The sequence below is a fragment of the Bison bison genome, unplaced genomic scaffold (assembly GCF_000754665.1).
Source record: "Bison bison bison isolate TAMUID 2011002044 unplaced genomic scaffold, Bison_UMD1.0 scf7180017864471, whole genome shotgun sequence".
Taxonomy (NCBI): domain Eukaryota; kingdom Metazoa; phylum Chordata; class Mammalia; order Artiodactyla; family Bovidae; genus Bison; species Bison bison.
This window is the reverse complement of record NW_011495032.1, coordinates 31,625,309-31,648,496: the sequence shown is the minus strand read 5'-3', so window position 1 is coordinate 31,648,496 and position 23,188 is coordinate 31,625,309. Positions and strand designations below refer to the sequence as shown.

The 23,188-nt window shown below is 37.2% G+C and overlaps 1 protein-coding gene across 4 annotated transcripts in view; it reads right to left on the bottom strand.

The window, feature by feature from the left end:
• Positions 1 to 23,188, bottom strand: part of MAP2 (microtubule-associated protein 2) — a 297,885-nt gene that overhangs the window by 142,728 nt on the left and 131,969 nt on the right. For all 4 annotated transcript variants that reach the window (XM_010861091.1, XM_010861093.1, XM_010861094.1 and 1 more), the window contains exon 3: positions 4,595 to 4,662. The gene's annotated coding sequence lies outside the window, so the exon portion shown is untranslated. The remainder of the gene's footprint in view (positions 1 to 4,594; positions 4,663 to 23,188) is intronic.

Sequence of the window (23,188 nt, the reverse complement as noted above, 5' to 3'; positions counted from 1 at the left end):
AAATCCTTTGATTTTGTCATCCCATCCCTCGTTCTGTATCCTAAATGTGAATGCTGTCAAGACTTTCCTCTCTGGCCCTCTTCTTATCTTTCCTGACAATGTCATTCACATCCTACTTCCCTGACTCATCTTCTCAGCTTTGGATCTACATGTCCTGCAATTTACTGGACCAGTCCACCCACCTCCACTCATGGCCTAAACTGGCCTCTCCATATGCATTCTCTCATCATTCAGTCAGCCTGTATTGGCTGTCCACTATGTACTAGACTGTCTGTCAGAGACTAGGGATGCAATAAAAATAAAAGGAAAGCTCTTTCCAAAAACACCTCTTACCTACCTTTCTCCCCTTATTTTTCTGGTTGTCGAATTCAAATGGCAGAGTTACCATGAGTCCTTTTGCTTTTCACTCCTCCTACCAATCCAGGCTTTGCTATTCTCAGTGTATGAATCTGAGCCCAGAAACATCTTTCATTTTCATGACCTCTTTTTTTAATGCCCACTGTCAACACTCTCTTGGAGCCTTTATTTTTTTCCTGGATTATCCCATGACAGCTTCCAAAGTGATGCTTTCTTCAGTATGTTCTCACACACAATCCTGTCATATACAGAGCTATAAAGTAAGTCCTCTGAAAATATAGTGCAGGTCATTGCGGTCTCTTATTCAAAACACAGTCCATAGCTTTTCAGTGAATACTGAAAACATTTCCTTGACTTGGCATTTACAGTCATTTTTCAATGTATTTGACTGAGCTGAATGAAATTTTTATTTTGTAGCCATAAAGAGTAAAGTACTAGGCATTTCGTATGGTACAACCTAACAGTATTCACATACATTTCCATCCTTATCTTCCAAGATTCCCCTTCTTCTGCCCTGCATTCTAGAATATAAATAAGATCAGTCTATGCTTTCCTTGCATGTTCACTGTGGTCCCTTTACTAAGTTGTTTGTTCTTTCTGGAGCTCCTCTAGGCATTCTGTCTCCCTTGAATACACCCATTCATCCCTAAGTTCCACCTCAAAAGCCGTCCTCCACTGTTGTGCCTCTGCTCAACTGTTAGCAGTCCTGCCCTGTAAAGAAGTCCCTTAAGAAATTATTCATGTCTCTCTTATGGTACTAATGAGCCTGGATACTACTTTCTGGTTTTAATCTGCTGCACCCAACTGAGCTCAAAAGGTGTTCTGTTGTATACATCCCCTTTCAAGGACAGTATCCTAATACATATCTGTGTGATTGTAAGTGTCCTCAGGTATTTCTCTGGGTTGAGTCATAATTTAAGGTTGAGTGTGGTATCTTCACACTGTTCCCTGCTTGTTTATCTGCTTTGGCCATTTGAAACTTCTATTATTTCAATTAAAAAGAGCCTTTGCAAGATATGGAATCAGTTATATGATTTAGTACCTGAATTTTTCTGGCTGATTTTCTTATATAAATGATGCAATTCAGTAATATGACTTGACTGTAATGACAGGAGATTCTTTGTGCACTTATTTCAAAATTCTCTAATTTATCTGATATCCTCCAAGAATAAAAATCCTCAGGTTAAGTATAAAATATATATTAAAAATATAAAATATACCAGAGTTTGAACATTATAGTGAAGTACTTGAAGATGCATTCACTCCTACCTAATATATAAAAACAAGAATCTACAAGGATACTCTTTTAACCTTATTTCAGTAACATATATTTTGTGTACATAATAATGTATTAAAATAATGACTCTGAGCCAAAAAATCTACCAGAAAGAAATGAAGCATGCTGTGGTTAATATGAAGGACTTTGGGCCAGTCTTGTGTAGATTACCCAATTGGAATCTCGGTTCATTCATAACATGGAGACCATACCCAACTCCTAGAGTCGTAGGGAGAGTTAAAATGTAATAACATACCTTAAGGGCTTACGATATTATCTAACACATAGTTAATAACAAAAATTATAGTTTTACTAATAAAAATAAGTGAGAAGAAAGAATAGCATTCCCTAAAGCTATTATGATTCTAGAACTTTCCTTACAGATTATACACACGTATGTAAGCATATATATATATAAAGTGATGTCATACTTAGTAGTCCTTAATAAGCAAGCAAGCATTTAAGAAGATTATGACATCATTCTTAGTATTACATTGAGAGAGAGAGTGAGCACCCCCCCTCAACCCCCGTCTGCGGCACCAAAATTTTGGCTGAAGACATGCCGAGCAGTAAATAACACCAAGCCTGGGAACAGTGTTTAGGAAGCATCCATAAAGCAAAACTCATGCTGCAGTTTAGCACCCTAGCTGGTGAAAGTGAAAGGGGACATTTCAAAAATTCTTTCCATCTTAACCTTAAACCAGAAAAAAAAATACTTTTGCATATAGCCTGAAGAAATTTTTTATGCATGGTTTGCCTGATTTTCTACCTAGCATTAATTATTTAATGAATTTTGGTTAATTTTAGGGGTAACTGAAAAAAAAGTACAAAATGTCTGTTTTACAGCCTGTTATCTCATGAAAAACAAGAACAAAAAAGTAACGGGAGAAAATATTGACGAGTCATTTATCCATCACATAATTAAATAAATATTTATTGAATTTCTGCTGTGGTCCAGGGACTATTCTACATGCTGAAGATACGAGTGAAAAACAAATCAGCAAAGGAATTAACTCACGTCAAGATGATATTGATTAGAAAAACCGTGATACAGGTCCCTGACTCTCTTACTGTCCAGTAGCCAGATTCTATTTTGATTTGACAATGTAACAGACTATTTGAATAAATTTTGATTTACTACCCAAAATCTATCAATATACCCCAAGATGAATTTTAAAATGGTTCTAGAAGATATAAGAATCTGAGGATTTGTGAGGTAATACACCACCTCTCCAATACACAGGTAAAAATTGAAACAGAGCTGATTAATGCCTATTGACAATATAATGAGTACATTTTTTAGTGGCTAAATAGTAGCTTCAACCTTTTTCAATTCATGTAAATACCCCAAAGTTCAAAATTAATATAGGGAGTAACTAAAAGAGTCTGAAGATCAGGAAACAGATTCTCACTTGAAATATAAACTGTAGATATTTAGTTAGATGGGCAAATTCCAGATAGATTTTTTTTTAATCACCAAACATGAGATGTTTTCACTCACTCTGAGTGAAGCCAACAAAGAGAGAATGGTCCTAAGGGTTTTACAGTACCCAGGAGGAATAGTCAGTCCTGTTTGGGTATTTCATACATGATTCCACTGAGAAATTTCTGAGGAAAAATACAATCTATTTCATATATTTCTGAGACAAGTCTATTAGATTTTGTTCACTATCTGAAATAATGCAATTTCTTTTTTTAGAACACACTGATTTATTTTAATGAATTCATTCTTCTGGGCAAAAATATTATGTGATGGTGCCTACAGTCTGGAAGGGGTTGACAGGGACATGTGCCCTTCCCTCTCTCCCACAATAACTACCCACAGCAGCAAGACTCTTAATAAGCGATTGTGGAATGAATAAATTAAAGTTCTCATAATTACACACTGCAGAGAAAATTAAACAAGGACATTTATCTCCTTCAACTGCCACAAATATTCAGAGTCACAGGTGTACACTTGCATACTTCTGGTATTTCAACACCAGTAATTAAACATTAGCCATTTTGAAGTACATTAAAAAAAAAGAACCTCCCTTTCAAAAATATTTTGGACTGGTAAGTCTTATGGAGAAATCCTATGTGAATACCAAGGAAAGATTTAAAAGATGTATTGATCTTCTCAGCAAGGCAGAAAATGTCTTCCATTTTTTAAAAGGCAAATTACGAATTCTGATTTTATCAACGTGAATATTCGTTCAAGTCAAAGCTCATCTTAAAGAATTAAGGAAAAGGTAATACCCATAATTGGTATCTCCAATCAATATATATCCTGATGCTGAATTTGAAAATTCATATTTTTAATGGAAGGCATAAGGCCCAGGATCAATGATTCAACTGCTTTAATGACAAGATGAAGGATTACTTTCTTATGCTGTCAATGCTAAATAAAACATATAAAATCAGTTCTTTCAATAACGAACAACCTCAGCCTTTAAAATAATACAGTACCAAAGACTAAATCATCAGTGAAGAAGTTAAAACATTTTATTCGCAAAACCCAACAATACTGAGTCATTCCTGGGAGTCTCTAGCGCTTATTCCACCTGGGAAGGGCAAGCCATTTCATTTAGCCATTTAAAAAATATCACTTAATAGCAAGATTCCTTCAGATAAAATCATTACTTGGCATATTTCTCTTAAATTCAAGTTATTGAATTTTTTATTAGGAGAGAATTTTGGACATTTTTAAAGTTGTTACAATGATAGAAATCCCCAAATAAGCCAGAAACACTGATATTTGCTAACAACTTGCAATACAGACAAAAAACACAATTCTTTAGACATCTTAGAATCAAAACAGCCTTGGATAATGGCATTCTCTGCAAAGCAAATCATACATGCTATAGACAATGATCAGCGTAGGCTTAAGGATAAAATATCAAACATAGAGAGGTTAAATAAAACATTCCAAATCCTCCCTGATTTTCCCTCATTTAAACACCCAAACAAAACATGTGGTACCTTTTAATTTTCTGAATGAGTAGTTTCCAATCAATGTTTCCTCGATTAGAGACAACAATCTGAAGGATCTACCGAAACAAAAGAAAAAAATTCATGTATAGATATATTAACTCAATATTAAAAACTGTAACTCACCAGTAAGCAAAAGCATTCTTTATATCCAGATAAGAAATCTACGTCTTGAGATCTGTAGCACAAAAAACGCAGTACTTGATTTTTTTAGGAAGCTCGGTAAGGAATTTAAAAGCATTTCACTTTGAGATCACAAAAAGCAGATCCTTTAAAAAAAAAAAAGGATTAAAAAGAGAGCACAATAAAATGTAAAAAAACCCCAAACCATTACCAGCGCCTATGCAGCGATACCACCCCAGTCTAGCCTTTGAGAACTGCAGCAGAATCCTTGTCCCGGAACATGATCTCCGCGGTCTGGCTCAGGCTCTCTAGCTCCAGACAGACGCAGTCTGCAAGCCACCAGCTCCTGTCTGTGTGTGTCGGGAAAGGGAAGCTGCAAATTAGAAAAAGTCCCCGCAGTGGCGAAAAGGAAAATAAGGCGAGTGGGAGAGGGAGAGAGAGCTCACTAGCCTCAGAATTTTCGAGAATGATGACAAGCCACCCGGTGCCGCCATCATTCACTGACAATAAGATGCAGTCCTGGCGTATGATTTAGCGGTTTGCACAGGGGCTTCTGGTATCAAATGCCTGACAGGCATCTTAATTGCATCCATCCAAGTGTGTCCCCAGGAGTCGAGTCTATAAGCCTATGAATGTCATCATCTGTTCTCCTTTGTGTTAATGCCAGACACACACGCGCACACACACACACACACACACACACCTGTGCTTAAACAGAGAAACCGTTTGCTGGCATATAGGATTACAAATAAGTTGGGCTCCACAAACTGGACATAACTAAATGATAGTTTATGAGAATTTTTATCATCTGCATTTATGACATCAGAAAGATTATTTGATGTTTTGTCATTGACAGATAATTACAATAGTTCTAAAACTGAGTATCACATACTGCTTATTTATAGTCCAAATACATAGGTTCATTAGAGAAATGCGCACAATCATGTATATTTTCTTATGGAAAATTTGATCCCCTTGTAACTGTGATAATTACGCCCTTGGCAATGGTTTCCTTACAAAGGAGAATGCAGCAAAAACAAAGAGGATTAGGAAACCAGGGTTGATGTGTGATTTCTGGAGGCAATCTATTTTATTCCTTTCACATACAAAGGCAAAGAGAGGTAGCAACCAGCTTGAGTAGTGAGACTTTAAAGTCCCCCAGGACCAAGACAGGGACTCGAATCTCTGGCATAATCAGTATCCCCTTTATGTTAGCAACTGAAATTAACAGTTGAATATCCCTATTTTACAGTGCCCTTTATGTAGGGAGGTTAAGTATGAAATCATTCCCAGCATTTATTTCATGGACAAAAGGGATGGGGGGAAATGTTAATAAATTTTTATAGCATTGCTAGCTAGCTCTCTGCATCAGTGAATGGAGCAAAATTCCATGTGTACCAAAAAGGCCGGCTGCAAAGAAGGTTGCTGGGAGGGAGCATCACCATGGTTACTGGAAACAGAAAGTAGGGAAAAAAATAAGGTGATGATAGAGGAGATGGAAGGAGAAGCTACCGTGGAGGAAATTCAGAGAGAGAAAAATATGCTTCATGTTTTTTCTTTCTGGAAAGAACTGTCTCTATCAGTTTTTCATAATAGATTTTGAATGCGTTAGGATGAATATGCATTCTATATCAGCCACCGTTCTCCATTTTTGGATCACTAGCTAATTTTGCTTTCATACGTTTGGTTCTTTTGTATGAGATGGATCCTGATATTTCTTGCCTCTGACACTATCCCGTATTCATGGCCACCACTCAGCCTAGTGCACACCCTTTGTTTCTCAGGTGAGAAAGCTGAGGCCCAAAGAATCTGACGAAGGTCACAAAGCTGGCTGGAGATCCAACAGAAACACCATCCTAGTCTCCTAGTTCAGGTCCCTGTTTTTCTTCTCTGACCAAGTAACTTTCTTTCTGTGCTCTCTTCCATTCTGTCTGCAAGCAAAACAGATTCCAGAAACATCCTTTTTGTCTGTGATTTTGTAAGTCTTCTTTTATTTGCTAAAGCAGTGATCCTCCTCTTTAAAACTATGCATTGCAATCATTCCAAAGACCAGCTTTGCTTCATAGCTATGCTGTACTGTATTCCAGGTCTAGGGAATCTGGAGTAATTATGTCACTGCTTTTCTTTTACTTCCAGTCTGGCAATCAGATGAATAAAGCATGATTGCCCTGTTGTGAACCTATGTTGTTGACTCTGAACTTAATCATCATATACTAAGCACTCTCTCATCCCTGGCATCATTCTTTCTGCAAGCATGAAATTGGGCAATCGAATTGAATCAGCCTCCCAAGGTTCCTCCTAGTTATAGACAATGTGAACCTTCCTGGGGTGCCAATAATGAAGCTGCAAAATTGAGAGCTCACGTAAAATTTTTTAGAAAGAAAGAAAAAAATACTCAAAGCAACCACTGGGAGGCGCAATATTTGTTAAAATCTTTCTGAGATATTCAGTAAAAAAATGTGAGTAGGATTTTGACCTTGCTTTTATTTCCTTTCTAAAACATTCTGAAAGACGTTCAGTTCTTATGAGTCATTGCTCTTAAGTTAACTCATTGATTTGTTGTTGTTCAGTTGCTAAATCGTGTTCAACTCTTTGATAAGTAGAGTCATGTTGCTTTTTTTGACATTTAAAGCGTAGCTGCTGCTACCAATACTACCCTCTGCCCTCAGCATGTCAGCTCTACAAGAAATTAATCACAGTAAAAAAATATGGTTACCTTAGGTAATAATTACAAGAGATTTCAGGTTTCAGTGAATCCTCCATAGTGGTTAGGATTTTTTCTTTTAAAAAATGTCCCTTTAAATATAATCTTTCTATGACATGCCAATTTTTTTTCTCAGTGATTTTTTACATTAAGGTTATTTTTTCAATGCAAATATTTTGTTTTAATAGGCTGTCCTCTATTGTTCACTTCTAGGCAAGCAAAAAAAAAAAAAATGATGCACAAGACTGTCATTTGATCTCATAAAGCACACATAATGGTCTTGGTCAGTTTAAAAATCAGCTCAGCTTCCAAAAATATTTAATATTCCTTGGGAATCATTTTAATATTTGTGGATACTTGGTTCAGTCAATGAGAATGAGTATTCTTTTCCTTTTCACTGTTACCATTTGTTAATGGAAGTATTACTTTAATTTGTCTTTTGTAGAATAAGCTCTATATGTAACACAGAATTCTCTTTTTTAAGGTTTCACAATCACACTTTATAACTACTAAAGTTAGTTCTGAACTAACTAGTTCTGAAACCACATCATGCTGCTACACACCAGTTATATGCTCATGTGTGTGTATGTGCTAAATCGCTGTAGTCCTGTCTGACTCTGTACAATCCCATAGACTGCAGCGTGCCAGGCTCCTTTGTCCATAAGATTCTTCAGGCAAGAATACTGGAATGGGTTGCCATGTCCTCCTCCAGGGGATCTTCCCAACCCAGGGATTGAACCCATGTCTGTTACCTCTAACCTGCATTGGCAGGCAGCTTCTTTACCACTAGAGCCACCTGGAAAGCCCTTATATGCTCAGACCGAGTTCTTACTGGCCAAAGTTCTAAAATGCTGTGCTATTATATATGCCAGGGTTCTGTATCGTGTAAGACTCTCATTGGCCAAGGTTATAGAATTAGACAAGATTTCTTCAACCGAAAATTCTAGATTCACATAAAATTCTAACAAGCCAAAATTCAGAATCACAAAATGGAAATACCTCCATTATCCATATCACAAAATCCAATAAACCAACCTTGCCAAACCACATGAGATTCTTTTGATAAAGCATTCAGAATTACATGAGACTCCTATCAGAGAACAACGTTTCAGACTCATGCAGGATTCCTATAGGCCAAGGTGCATGGAGACCAAGATTCCAGAATTACCCTAAATTTCTTATGGACTAGGCTTCCAGAAGCAGCCAATATTCTTGTAAGCAAGTTTCTGAAAAACCCAGTGTTAACGCAGTAATATTCTGATATCCAGGTTCCTGGAATCAAGCATATTTCATTCATGCTAAGTTGTAAAACATAATTCTTGACTTTAAGTATGTTCTACTCTGATAACACTAAGACACCAGATAATTGAGAGACTTACATGATGCTTTATATTTATGCTTATGAGGCTCAACTGTCATGTAGCACCATTTGCCAGTTCATTTAACCAATTTTAATGGCACACATTCATAGGATTTAGGTATGGGGAAAAAAGAGAACATTTCCTACTCAAGGAACTTCAATTATATTGAGGGGAACACAGAAGTAAACAGAAATCTAAGTTCACAATTCCTTTTCTCACTTTGATGAGACATGCTATCTTTGCCCCTGGGTTATCTGCTTTATCTCAGGTCCTCATCTTTATGAATCCCTCAATCCCAAGTTCGGTTTAGCTTACCCCTGTGGTTCTTCTGGAAGACTCTTGGTTTTGTTCCTTATGGATATGGGTCTGTGTATTTCTCTATCACCCTTTAAGCCCATTAGGAATGGCTAATGGAGGTATTGCCTTCTTACTTCTTTGAAGTTCTTGGTCATATATCATTTTCCAAACTAGGACTTTTCTAACTACCATAAGGAAAACTGCAGTCCTGTCCCTTTCGTAGCCCTTCATCCCCTGCTCCACTTTTCCCTTTTTCCATAGCACTTACCACTTTCTATCATACCATAAAGTTTTATTTTTTATGTTTACTCTGTATTACCTGGGGCTTCTCTGGTGGCTCAGACAGTAAAGAATCCACCTGTAATATGAGAGACACAGGTTCAATCCCTGGGTTGGGAAGATCTCCTGGAGAAGGGAATGGCTACCCACTCCTGTATTCTTGCCTGGAGAATTCCATGGACAGAAGAGCCTGGGGTGCTACAGTCCATGGGGTTGCAGAGTCGGATATGACTGAGCGACTAACTCATTTCACTTTCATTTATTACCTGCCTCACTCTCTAGGTCATGAAGGAAGTCATCTTAACATGTTTGGGCCACTAATCTCTAAAGCAACACTAAGACAGTGCCTGGAATATCTAGCACTCAAAAAATATCTTTCAAACAGTAAGTGTGAAAACCACAATATTATTTATTAAGTTGGAGTATTTAAGGACAAGAGAAGTTTTTGGATTCTATATTGACTTACTTGTTCTATATATTCAGTCTTCCTTATGAATATAGTCTTTTATTTGTACTAAAAATCATTTTTTCCCACGGAATCAATTTTTTTGGTAATTTCCATGAAAGGATACACATTTATTTAAAACAGGGATTTGTCTCCTACTTTCTTTAGATTCTGCAAAGTACCTAGCATGGGACTATCAGCTCCTAAATATCAGCTGAGAAAGAGCTTGTTTGATAAATCATACTTCTATTGGTCTTAAATATGCTAAATTTTAATCATTAGATTATTTAAATTAGAAAAATTAATAAATTAGTACTGTCTCATGGCCAAAATGCTTTGAAATGGCTTTCTGAAAATTGACTATAATTACTATAATGTGCACTTTAAAAATTAGTAAGAGAAATAATAATTATACTTTTACCCAGTACTCTTAAATTTGTTACTCTAAATATATTTAGTTCTCTGGGGTATACACCTAGAAATGGAATTAGTGGGTCATAAAGTAGACATACATTCAACTTTACTAGATATTGCCAAACTGTCTTCAAAAGTGTTCAAATCAATTTACACGCCCACCAGCAGTGCATCAGAGTTTTGGTTGTTCTATCATTACAGCTTTCAACATCTGGAGAGCTTTTTATTGCCAACATGGTTTTTCAAGGGTAATGAGACTATGACTTAATGAACTGAACTAGCAATTATTTTTCATGGTAATAGTGGAATATTATGGTGCCATTGGTTTAGAAATTCTTTGTTTACGACAAATTTTAGAACCTATTAGTGAACATTATGGAAAAGGGTTTTGGGGTGAGCATATATTTTAAAAATGTGACATGCAACCATGGCTGCATGTGATGATTATGTTTGTTAGATAAATGAGTTGTAAAGGGATATATTACTTAGAAGGGAGAAGATATTTTATACAGGGTTTTAATAGATTAACAGGCAACTGTGAAGTGAAAAACAATGAAGTGAAAAGCTGTGTAGTAAAATCTCTATCTTAGAAGTATACCAACAAGTCAAAGTATGACATGTCTGTGGCAACACACACCAAACTGCACTATTATGACAAAAGAGTGAACAGTTAAGATGCTTCCAAAACTGTTTCTTTCACACAAATTCCTTGCTCGTTGATTCTCACCACAATTACTAGGTTACTTCTTTTTCTCCAATCCCGATCTTACACATCCTTTCTGGTCCATTTAAAATTCTGTCCTTTTTTACAGGGACTTCCTAGGTGGCTCAGTGGCGAAGAATCTGCTTGCCAATGCAAGAGATGCAGGAGATGAGGGTTCATTCCCTGGGTCGGGAAGATCCCCTGGAGAAGGAAATGGCAGCCTGCTCAAGTATTCCTGCCTGGAGAGTTCCACAAACAGAGGAGCCTGGCAGGCTATAGTCCTTGGGGTCACAAAGAGTTGGATGTTACTGAGCACCTCTTTTACAATGATTCCATAACTTTTCTAGCACACAAAGCCACAAAGCTCTTCCTCTGTGCTTGTGATTGGTCTGTTCCTATTTTCTATTTTTTCCTGATTCAGTCTTGGAACGTTGTACTCTTCTGAGAACTTGTCTATTTCTACCAGGTTGTCCATTTTATTGGTGTATAGTAGTCTCTTATGATCCTTTGTATTTCTGTGGTGTCAGAACTTTTCCTTTTTCATTTCTAATTTTGTTGATTGGAGTCTTCTTTTTTCTCTTAATTGTCTGGCTAATGGTTTATCTATTTTGTTTATATTCACAAAGAACCAGCTTTTAGCTTTATTATTCTTTGCTACATTGTTCTTCATTTCTTTTTCATTTATTTCTGCTCCAGTCTTTATGATTTTTTTCCTTCTACTAACTTTGGGTTTTTTTCAAAGCTGTTTCTCTGAATTGCCATGATACCAAAACAAAAAATAATCACCATGATACCAACAAGCAAGGAGAACCAAGTAGTCCATCATAAAGGAAATCAGTCCTGAATATTCTTTGGAAGGACTGAGGCTGAAGCTGAAACTCGAATGGCCACTTGATGCGAAGAGCTGACTCATTTGAAAAGACCCTGATGCTGGGAAAGATTCAGGGCAGGAAGAGAAGGGGACGACAGAGGATAAGATAGTTGGATGGCATCAGCAACTCAATGGACATGAGTTTAGGTGAACTCCGGGAGTTGGTGATGGACAGGGAGGCCTGGCGTGCTGTGATTCATGGGGCCACAAAGAGTTGGGCACGGCTGAGTGACTGAACTGAACTGATACTGTAATGCCTGATGTTATATATGGCCTCTGGCTGGTCTTCAGTTGTTTATATGCAATTATTCTGATACAGACCAATTAAAAAAGCATATGATATGCTTCTCATATAAAGTATTAAATTCCAATAATGTGCCAATCCCTTTGAACACATTATTTTATTCAATAATTCAGAGTTATTAATTTCCCTTTCACAGCTGAGGAAAGAGGCCCAGTTAGGTTTAGTTACAGTCTAAGAACATACAGCTGGTAAGTGGTGGAGCAGAAATTCAGTCCCTAAACTTCTGAACTAATTAGTCTGTAATTCAGCTTAACAATTTCAAGGTATCAGAAATGGAGAGAAAAATTAAACATAGAATTAAGAATTTTAAACAGACTATGTATTGTTCTAGGTGTGCATGAAAGAGCTAGCATTAGAAACAAGAATTTTAATTTTCAGAATTATTTCAAATTCCATCAGTTCATAGTTAAATGATGTATATGTGTGAACACAAACATTCCTACAGTTGAAGAAGACATCATAATTTTATTCACTATCTATTTGGTCTATTATTAGAGTGTACAGTGTCACATTTGTGAGATATATGCTCATGTGTTTTTAAAATACTTCACTGTTTGACAATTTGAGTTTATTGTGTATGTTTTAAAATATATTGTTCCAATTAACCTATTTTAGAAGTACAGATTGTAATAATAAAATATCTGTCTTGGCCAATCATTACCCTCATTTTATTAGACAAAGTTAGAAATAATCAAATACCATGGTGAATCTTAAAGGTCACATCAAAGAACATTATATCAATTCCATATTACACAATGCATGTCTTGTTTAAATTAAATTTATTTATAGTCAGATTCTGCCTGTGGGCACGTTTCTTCCAAATAAGTCCACTCCCTCCATCAAGTCTATCCTCAAATATTAACTTCTCAAGGAGGCTTAACCTAACCATGCTATTTAATACTGCAACCTGAAATCCCCATTCTTTATCTTCTTTATCCTATTTTACATAGTACTTATTTTCTAATACACTATATAGTTTACTTATTTTTATTCTTTATTGCTCTCTCTTCTCATTCACTTGTAAGCTCCATGAAGGCAAACTCTTTGCATGTTTTGTTCACTAATGTATCCCAGGTACCTAGAACTGTGTAGTATGTAACTGCTACACAGTAAATATTCATTGAACTCATACCTATATGAACAAATAATTAAAATGATAACACTAAAACTCATATAAAAACCAGGAATTACCTCCTAAAAATTCTGAATTCCGAGCTTATCAGCTGAGAACATTCAGTTTCAGAAATCCCTAAATTCATAATGTAAGTATTTTATTTGGTTTATGTCTTGGTTAACAAACAAAGTTTTAGGCTTTTCATCTTCGGCACATTTATAGCCATTTTGAGTACATCTTTCCTTGAACTTTAGATTTTTTAAATTAGCTATCTGTTCATCTATTTATTATGTATTTTAACAAAAATTATTCTAGTCATTTTTTGCTTGCTTGTGAATCCTTAGTTAGAAGTTACATTACATATTTGTCTTCATCTTTCCAATCACCTGAAAGTTGATGCAAACTGCTTTCTATCACTACTGGAGATACTACCAGCCTGTGGGGAAACATACTTATAAGACAAATGGGCAAGCCATGAAAGAAAATTATGAGAATTACTGTTGAGAAGTTCTCACTTCATAAAATTTTCACTTGACATTCAGTCAAACAGAATCATCTTCAGGACTTACGAATTTCTTGGCTGATCTTCCTGGAAGCATGAAATGAACCTGTATTTTATCTAATGTCTCCACAAGCAGGAACATTAGAGTTTAACAGAAGACTGGATAAGGACACAAAATGAAATGTTGCATTGCATGATATTAGATATAAAATCCTTATTTCTTTTTGAAAACTGCTAAAAGGAATTATTTTGTTTACTGTTCTCCAAGCTTTGAAGATTGTTAACTCAATATTCTAAATCTTGTCACTCCTTCAATAATCAGCAACTTGGGAGAACTGGAGAGTTAGCAGTAATTGAGAGGTAAGCTAGTACTAATCCATTTGAACTCAGTTCAGTTCAGTTGAGTCGCTCAGTTGTGGCTGACTCTTTGTGACCCCCATGGACTGAAGCAGGCCAGGCCTCCCTGTCCATCACCAGCTCCCGGAGCTAACTCAGTCTCATGTCCATAAAGTCGGTGATGCCATCCAACCATCTCATGCTCTGTCGTCCCCTTCTCCTCTCACCTTCAATCTTTCCCAGCATCAGGGTCTTTTCAAATGAGTCAGTTCTTCGCATCTGGATTGGGTGCAAAGGACTGGAGTTTCGGCTTCAGCATCAGTCCTTCCAATGAATATTCAGGACTTATTTCCTTTAGGATGGTCTGGTTGGATCTCCTTCTAGTCCAAGGGACTCTCAAGAGTCTTCTCCAACACCACAGTTCAAAAACATCAATTCTTTGGTGCTCAGCTTTCTTTATAGTCCAACTCTCACATCCAGACAGGACTACTGGAAAAACCATAGCTTTGAAAAGAAAGGGGAACTGGAATGGACAGTGGGGGCACTTCTATGTTTCTTCCTTATCATCAGATTTCTAAGCTATAAAAGATACTAGATAAAAGATTCATTAGCTTTTAAATTAAAAGGAAATATTCTACATGATCGATACCTAAAATGAATATTCTTTCTTGACAGTACCATCAAGTTTGTTAAAAAGAGTTCATGTGGAAAGGATTCTAGATGGCAGTGTTAGAAATTATATTAATATTTTATTTATACTACCTTTTTCCATAATTTTGTGGCTTTTTTCCTCTTTTGTTTCTAATAGCAAATGTATAATTAAAGAGATAAGATTTAATTATATTTAATATTCTGGGAGAATTAACTCAATATTTTTTTCTAGACATTGTTCATCTACTGTGACTTATTTTTCTAATGGAGTGTGACAATATGCTCTTTACAAAGGTAGCCATTGTGAATATCTGGGCCAACAAATGTGTCTGAGAGAAATTTTTACATCCCTAAGCCACTAACCGTTTTCTTAAACCGCCACATTCTGACACTGTTTTTTCTTTCCTCCCCTAATCTTTATGCTTCGCCTACCCCTTTAAGAAAGCCTTCCTCAGCGATCAATGCAAAGAAATAGAGGAAAACAACAGAATGGGAAAGACTAGAGATCTCTTCAAGAAAATTAGAGATACCAAGGGAACATTTCATGCAAAGATGGGCTCAATAAAGGACAGAAATGGTATGGACCTAACAGAAGCAGAAGATATTAAGAAGAGATGGCAAGAATACACAAAGGAACTGTACAAAAAAGATCTTCACGACCCAGATAATAACAATGGTGTTATCACTCACCTAGAGCCAGACATCCTGGAATGTGAAGTCAAGTGGGCCTTAGAAAGCATCACTACGAACAAAGCTAGTGGAGGTGATGGAATTCCAGTTGAGCTATTTCAAATCCTGAAAGATGATGCTGTGAAAGTGCTGCACTCAATAGGCCACCAAATTTGGAAAACTCAGCAGTGGCCACAGGATGGGAAAAGGTCAGTTTTCATTCCAATACCAAAGAAAGGCAATGCCAAAGAATGCTCAAACTACTGCACAATTGCACTCATCTCACATGCTAGTAAAGTAATGCTCAAAATTCTCCAAGCCAGTCTTCAGCAGTATGTGAACCGTGAACTTCCAGATGTTCAAGCTGGTTTTAGAAAAGGCAGAGGAACCAGAGATCAAATTGCCAACATCTGCTGGATCATGGAAAAAGCAAGAGAGTTCCAGAAAAACATCTATTTCTGCTTTATTGACTACGCCAAAGTCTTTGACTATGTGGATCACAATAAACTGTGGAAAATTCTGAAAGAGATGGGAATACCAGACCATCTGACCTGCCTCATGAGAAACCTATATGCAGGTCAGGAAGCAACAGTTAGAACTGGACATGGAACAACAGACTGGTTCCAACTAGGAAAAGGAGTATGTCAAGGCTGTATATTGTCACCCTGTTTATTTAACTTCTATGCAGAGTACATCATGAGAAACGCTGGGCTGGAAGAAGCACAAGCTGGAATCAAGATTGCTGGGAGAAATATCAATAACCTCAGATATGCAGATGATACCACCCTTATGGCAGAAAGTAAAGAGGCACTAAAAAGCTTCTTGATGAAAGTGAAAGAGGAGAGTGAAAAAGTTGGCTTAAAACTCAACATTCAGAAAACGAAGATCATGGCATCTGGGCCCATCACTTCATGGCAAATAGATGGAGAAACAGTGGAAAAAGTGTCAGACTTTACTTTTTTGGGTTCCAATATTAATGCAGATGGTGATTGCAGCCATGAAATTAAAAGACGCTTACTCCTTGGAAGGAAAGTTGTGACTAACCTAGACAGCATATTGAAAAGCAGAGATATTACTTTGCCAACAAAGGTCCATCTAGTCAATGCTATGGTTTTTCCTGTGGTCATGTATGGATGTGAGAGTTGGACTGTGAAGAAAGCTGAGTGCTGAAGAATTGATGCTTTTGAACTGTGGTGTTGAAGAAGACTCTTGAGAGTCCCTTGGACTGCAAGATCCAACCAGTCCATCCTAAAGGAGATTAGTCCTGGGTGTTCATTGGAAGGACTGATGCTGAAGCTGAAACTCCAATACTTTGGCCACCTCATGTGAAGAGTTGACATATCGGAAAAGACCCTGATACTGGGAGGGATTGGGGGCAGGAGGAGAAGGGGACGACAGAGGATGAGATGGCTGGATGGCATCACCGACTCGATGGACGTGAATTTGAGTGAACTCCGGGAGTTGGTGATGGACAGGGAGGCCTGGCGTGCTGCGATTCATGGGGTCGCAAAGAGTCGGACAGGACTGAGCGACTGAACTGAACTGAACTGAACTGAACCCCTTTCCAAATCTTCCTTCTCCTGTACCCCAAAGGCAGAGAGACTGCTGTCAAGAAAACAGGAAAACACTTAAGGAATTATGTAAACAAACTTTCCTCTAACAAAGTCCTGCACTTTCAAGTTAGTTGAGGGCAGATTCCATGGGTTTTACACCATTTTTTCTGTATAATATCTACTAGACTCTTTTTTGCATTGGTGCACAAAATTAATGTTATTTCATTTTGTATATGTTGACAGAAAAATTGGAATTGAAGATGGGGAGAAAAATATGAAGTTATTGTGGTCACTGTAATACTAAGTATGGGATTTATTTTGAACCCAGCAGAACTAAAGAAATAAAGAAAAGGCAATAGAATACCCAACTTACAGATACCTTCTCCTGAAATGCCTGTAGGCACATAGATGCCATATTAGGAAAAACCAGTAGGTTCCTCAATGACAAGTTTCTCTAGATAGCAAAAGACTGATTATAATTTTCTCTAGTTTCATATTTTAATTTGGAGCTACTCAATAAAATGTATGATTGATTGGCTGATGAGAGAAGGGGAAGTGAAAGCTATGCTATATGCACACAGAACGCACAAAGGGGAACTTTGAGAAATTGGCAGTCAGAACTTTCCATTAGAAGGCAAGTGCAATGAAAGAGAACCTTACTTCACAAGGAAAAACCAGAAAGAAAAAAAAGAGCAGGGAAAAATGAACTTGATAAAATAGCACAGAAATGCTAAGATGGACTCAGTGCTCTACACATAACCTGGAGAAAAGAAGCAAATGAAAAATAGTGGTGTGTGTTAGGAGGGTTAAGATACTCAAATCAAAAAGGGAAAAGGAAGAACATGGGAGAAAGGTAAAGAAGGATTAGAGGACCAAGAGCTTTAGAAGTAAACAGGGTTTCATTTATAAACCAGTGAGCCAGTCTGACAGGTGAGGCAGGCTGAGGCACTTGAAAGATCTCATTCAATGGCTGGCATTACCGAATGCCCAGCTGGGTCTGAACAAGAGTAGTTTTAAACAGGGACATTGTTCTAAGGAAATCTTAAGTTTCGTGTGCCCTCCAATGCAGCCTTATAAATCTTGAACAGCATCAATATTCACCAACCACAGGCAATCAGCATTACTCCAGAATTTGCTGGACACAGCAAGTCCTTGATAGGGAATATTCTAATTTGGATGGCTGGCCCTCTGCTCAGGATTTACATGTATTGATGACATGCAAATCAGTTTAGTGCAGTCTCATCAACAGCATAAATTAAGTGCATCCTGTTGTGGGGATTATCTTGGAAACAGAGAATGTCACCTTCAGTATGCCTATGGTCTGGAGATGAGCAGTCCGTCTCTGAGTGAGGGAGAGAGAAAAACAGACCAAGAGCATCTCCTCACTGTTGACTGGCTGCCTGCATGCTTCTTTACGTTAAATGACTGACTACTCACATAAAATAGCTTGGCTCGGAATAATTTTCTTTTTAACATCCATTCAGAGAGACAAGAGATTCAAAGATAGCATTTTGATCTAGAATCCCTGATACTGCACGTAGGCAAATCATAGGAGAAGACAATGCTCAATTCTAACCTTTGTTTAAAGAGTGCATATTTCATTAACAAATGATACCCATTAGCATTGGACATATGCTTTGTATATGAGTAAGGATGGATTTACAACTTCCTGTTACACATTCTAAGTAAGTTAGTAAATAAAGGGCTAAAGGCTCCAGTGAGAAAAATCACAAAATTGTATGACAAATATAAGAAAAAAAAATCCTTTGGTTTAGGAAGTACTACCTGTGACTGATATTTTAAAGAATTTATAAACCATGCCTGGAAATAGCTGATTAAAGGAAATTCACATACAGTTCACTCCACAGAGTAAAGACATTTTCCACTGAGTTTGCAATTGCTGTCAATACATGTTATCCAGCCAGCTTATTGGACACCATCAATGAAAAATAATCTTTAAAGTCTGGATTTAATAACAGACAAAAGAAAATGAAGAGAGTATTCCTGAGGCCTAACAACATGTGGACTAGTCAAGTGTGTGCCTGTGTGAAGTAGATGAATGTGGTGTCTACCATTCCAGGGGTTGAAGACACATGCTTACAGTGAAGGGTAAGGACAAGTCAACGGTGTTTGGTGGAGAGTTGGGAGTTGTGTGCATCTGATGGAAGCTGTGACCTCGGTAATGTACGGCGTACTGAATGGAAATGGCATAAACAGAATGGCATCTCTACCAAGGACAGAGGAACATCAAGCATATTGCAATGAGGGTATTTGGGGAGCAGAGAATAGAAGTGGAGGTGAGAGATAAAAGGGCAAGTTTAAAATAATGTGAAGCAAGAATGGGGACTTTCATGTTCTGATGATCAGGTGCCCCCCAAAACGAAGACTATGAAGAACTCTGTTCTTTGCACCCGTGTTTCACACAACACCAGCAACAATAAAAGCAGTAACAACAAAAGGTTATGAAGAAATACTGACCACAGAAGACTGAAAAAACAAATGCTAGTTTTCATCAAATGCAAAGGTATTTTGTCTCTTATGCCAATGAAGCTAATGGAGTCCCAAAAAAGAAGCTGAGGGGTCAAACTATGCATGGATTTGAATTTGTGCTAGGAACAAGTACAATGCCTTATCACGATGTCGTTGCTGCTTTTTAGCATGTTGCTGCTAAGTCATGTCCAGCTCTTTGTAACTCCATGGACTGTGGCCCACCAGGCTCCTCTGTCCACAGGATTTCCCAGGCAAGAATACTGGAGTGGGTTGCCAAGTTCTTCTCCAGGGGATCCTCCTGACCCAGGGATTGAACTCACATCTCCTGCATGAAAGGCAGATTCTTTAAAACTGAGCCACTAGGGAAGCCCTAATATCTTCTATAATTAAAGATTATATCAAAATTAGAAATTCATTTTTAAAGAACATGATTTTATTATTTTTTATTCATGTTTCCTTTCCTATTTTCCCTTCTTTATTAGCTATTAATACAATCAGTAATGACAGGTAACACCCAGAAGAAAGAAAATTGCTCCAGTCAAAGACATTTTAAGATGAGCTTCCATTTCACACTGACTGTTAAGAGTCAAATGAAGATACAAAGAGGATGCCAAGATTGGATTTATGACATATACTTTAAATAAAATCTACAAATATTGCTCATAAAATCATAGTGGTGTCATCACCATTCTTGCTGTCACCTACTGGAAGTTTTGTTCTTGATGCTTATAAACTGAAAGCCACAGAAAAACACTTTCTCTTTCAAGTACAAAGCAACTATAAGATGAATAAGAAACCTGCTTATGTCAGATGAAAGTGGAACACTGCTTTAGCTTTCAGAGTCTTATCTTGATTAAAGGCCAAAACCTCTGTCAGGGAGCTGGGGAGCACAGAAGGCACCCACACCGGATATACTCACATGCATGTTAATATGAACATGGTCTGTAGAGCCTGGGACTGATTTCAGAGCTCGAGAGTCCAAGGCCCACTGCTGATTTAGTTTGAGAGAGATCAAGACATTCCGCTATAAGCTAGAGAACTATTCTGGGAATGGGGATGGCAGGTGGTGGGTGTGGGGGTCCTTAATCCTAAACTGGCTTCAGACAGCCTCCAAAGGAGGAGTATTTGCAGATTATCTGATTCATTTGTTGACTGGATTGTTTCAAAATTTTCCAATGTTGATGAGAAGTGATGTTATTTTCTTAATATTTCTATTTAGGCAAATGCAAATAATAATAGTAACAGCTAATATTTGTTGAAAGTGAAGTCGCTTAGTCGTGTCCAACTCTTTGTGACCCCATGGACTGTAGCCTTCCAGGTTCTTTCATCCATGGGATTTTCCAGGCAAGAACACTGGAGTAGGGTGCCATTTCCTTCTCCAGGAGATCTTCCCGAGTATTTGCCTACACTACAGTGAGCACTTTATACATATTAATAAAGCTGTATAAAGAAAGTCTTTTATTACTTCCATTTTATAAGGGGGCAAGCTGAGACACAAAAGTCTAGATGACAGCCTCAAGGACAAATTGCTAGTAAACTGAGAAACTTCATGAACCAGACAATCCAGCACGAGTTTTGCCACGAGCCTAAATTTTTCTGCATATGTTTTGAATTCTTGATCGGAGTAACCCATTCCTTTCACTGTTGGGAAATGAGGAATTCTTCAAACAGTTGGAAGAAAGCACTAGTAAACCCAATCACTCTCCTCGCTTAGTTTAGCTGTCTAACAAACACACAGGCATTCAACATCCCTTCATCTGAATTTTATGCAAAACCAAAAATACAGAAGTACAGGATATGCCAACATAAGAGTATACCATCACATCTCCTCTGTTCTCCATTTTTAGCCTTGCTTCCTCTGAAAAGAGAACTTGTAAAACCATTGGGTCTCTGTGTAAATCTTCCTTACTCAATCCTCATGCCTCCCTTTACCACCATGGTCAAAAGAAACAGTCCTGGAAAAGTTAAAAAGAAAAGAATTGCTGCTTCCTAGACATCTGGGCTATTTTGCATTCCTTCCCTGGAATTAATGTGATGCTAAGCATTACCTGTTTATCATCTCTGTCTTCTGTCCAATTGATCATAATCTATGATCTTATAGGAAACTGTTATTAAAAAGTTTTAATTTGAGAGTATAAAGAGATGCAGCACAAATAGGAAAGCCTGGAAATTAAACCAAATGATATTTCTGGTTTGAATTTTAAAAATGAAATTATAGACAAGTAGGCATGGTCTTTATTTGTAATAAAGTCACAGGAAGTAAAACCCTCATCAATCTATTTACCTACAATGAAACTCAAAGATACCACTTCACTAACTCCTTAAACGTGATGTAGGTACTACATCCATTGAAGAAACTAAAAGAAGTTATCTATTTTCAGATTTTTTTAAATCTCATAATTCTTTAAACAACACTGTTCCTTTGGAACCTTCTAAATAAATGTAAAAAAGGTAAAAGCAGGAGAAATCACACATTTATGTCTCATCATTTTTCAGATGAATGATTCAGTTTCAAAAAGTTTACAGTTGATCCACAAAATAAAATGCTTTGTACTTCTCTATCTAAAGAACTAAATAACAAAGCACCTTTGAGAAAAGGTGAGGATACAGGCAATAGTCTTTTCTTCTGTTCTATTTACTATCTTAAAGCCTTAAGATAAGGTCTCACATTGATACTGACAAAGCTAGCCTATGTTTCTCCCCCCACTTCCCATGTGTCTTCTGTCTCCTAATTATCCTCTAAGCACTGAGAGACTCATACTGGAGCTGCTATTTAGCACTGCTCCAAATAATTGAACACTTGTCTGATGGCATGAGTAACAGTCTTGATAGTGTGGTGCTTCACATTTTTAACTAAGTACTCTCACATCAATTACCATTTTTTTACCTCTTAAGCAATGACATCTCAGTCTTAATTTCTAAATACCATTCATCACTAAAAGGAACTAGAACTTCTTGGTAAAAAGTGGGTAACCCCAGGTCTGGGGCAAGGAAAGTACAGAGTCCCTGGACATCCTGTTGTCCTGTAAAACAGGGAAGTGCTGAAGGATTAATGGGGTTTGTCAGAAGGACAACAGCGCTTTCTTGGAAAGGCTCTCAGTGGCCAAATTTGAGATAATGTAGGCATCAAATATAATAATGGTGGCACTAGATTATAAGGCAACTTGTAAAATAAAATATATTAGTCAAAGTGATACTCTATCAGAAGTAGAGGAGGTGACAGAAGAGGTGGAGAGAGGGAGAGAGGCGAGACAGAGAGACAATCCTAGAGAAGGGGAGTGGTGGAAAAGTCTTCTTTAGGGAAGAATGCTACTTAACAGGAGTAGAATGATACATATATATACATATTCAAATTATCATAGCATTCTTCAATATAACGATTAGCACAGGTAAGAATCATGAATTTATGCTAAAACTATTGGGTTAAAGGTTGCTAGGAAAAGATATTCCCATGACCTCAAAGTATCATCTTCTTCATTACAGGGGGAGAAAGGTGCGTTTAAAAAAAACTGAGTGCCAGGAAGTTCCAAGATTGCCTATTCCCCCTTCCCTACCCCAAAATATACTCTGAAACTAATCATGAGGAAACTAACAAAAAATTCCATCGTGTGGAATATTCTACAAGACCCCTGGTCTGAAATTTCCAGAAACATTAATGTCATGAAAAAAACATAAAAGGTGGGAGTTCTCCACTAGATTAAATGAGACTAAAGGAACATGGCACCCTGATTGATTCTTGAGTTAAAAGGGGGAAAAAAAAAGGAATTTA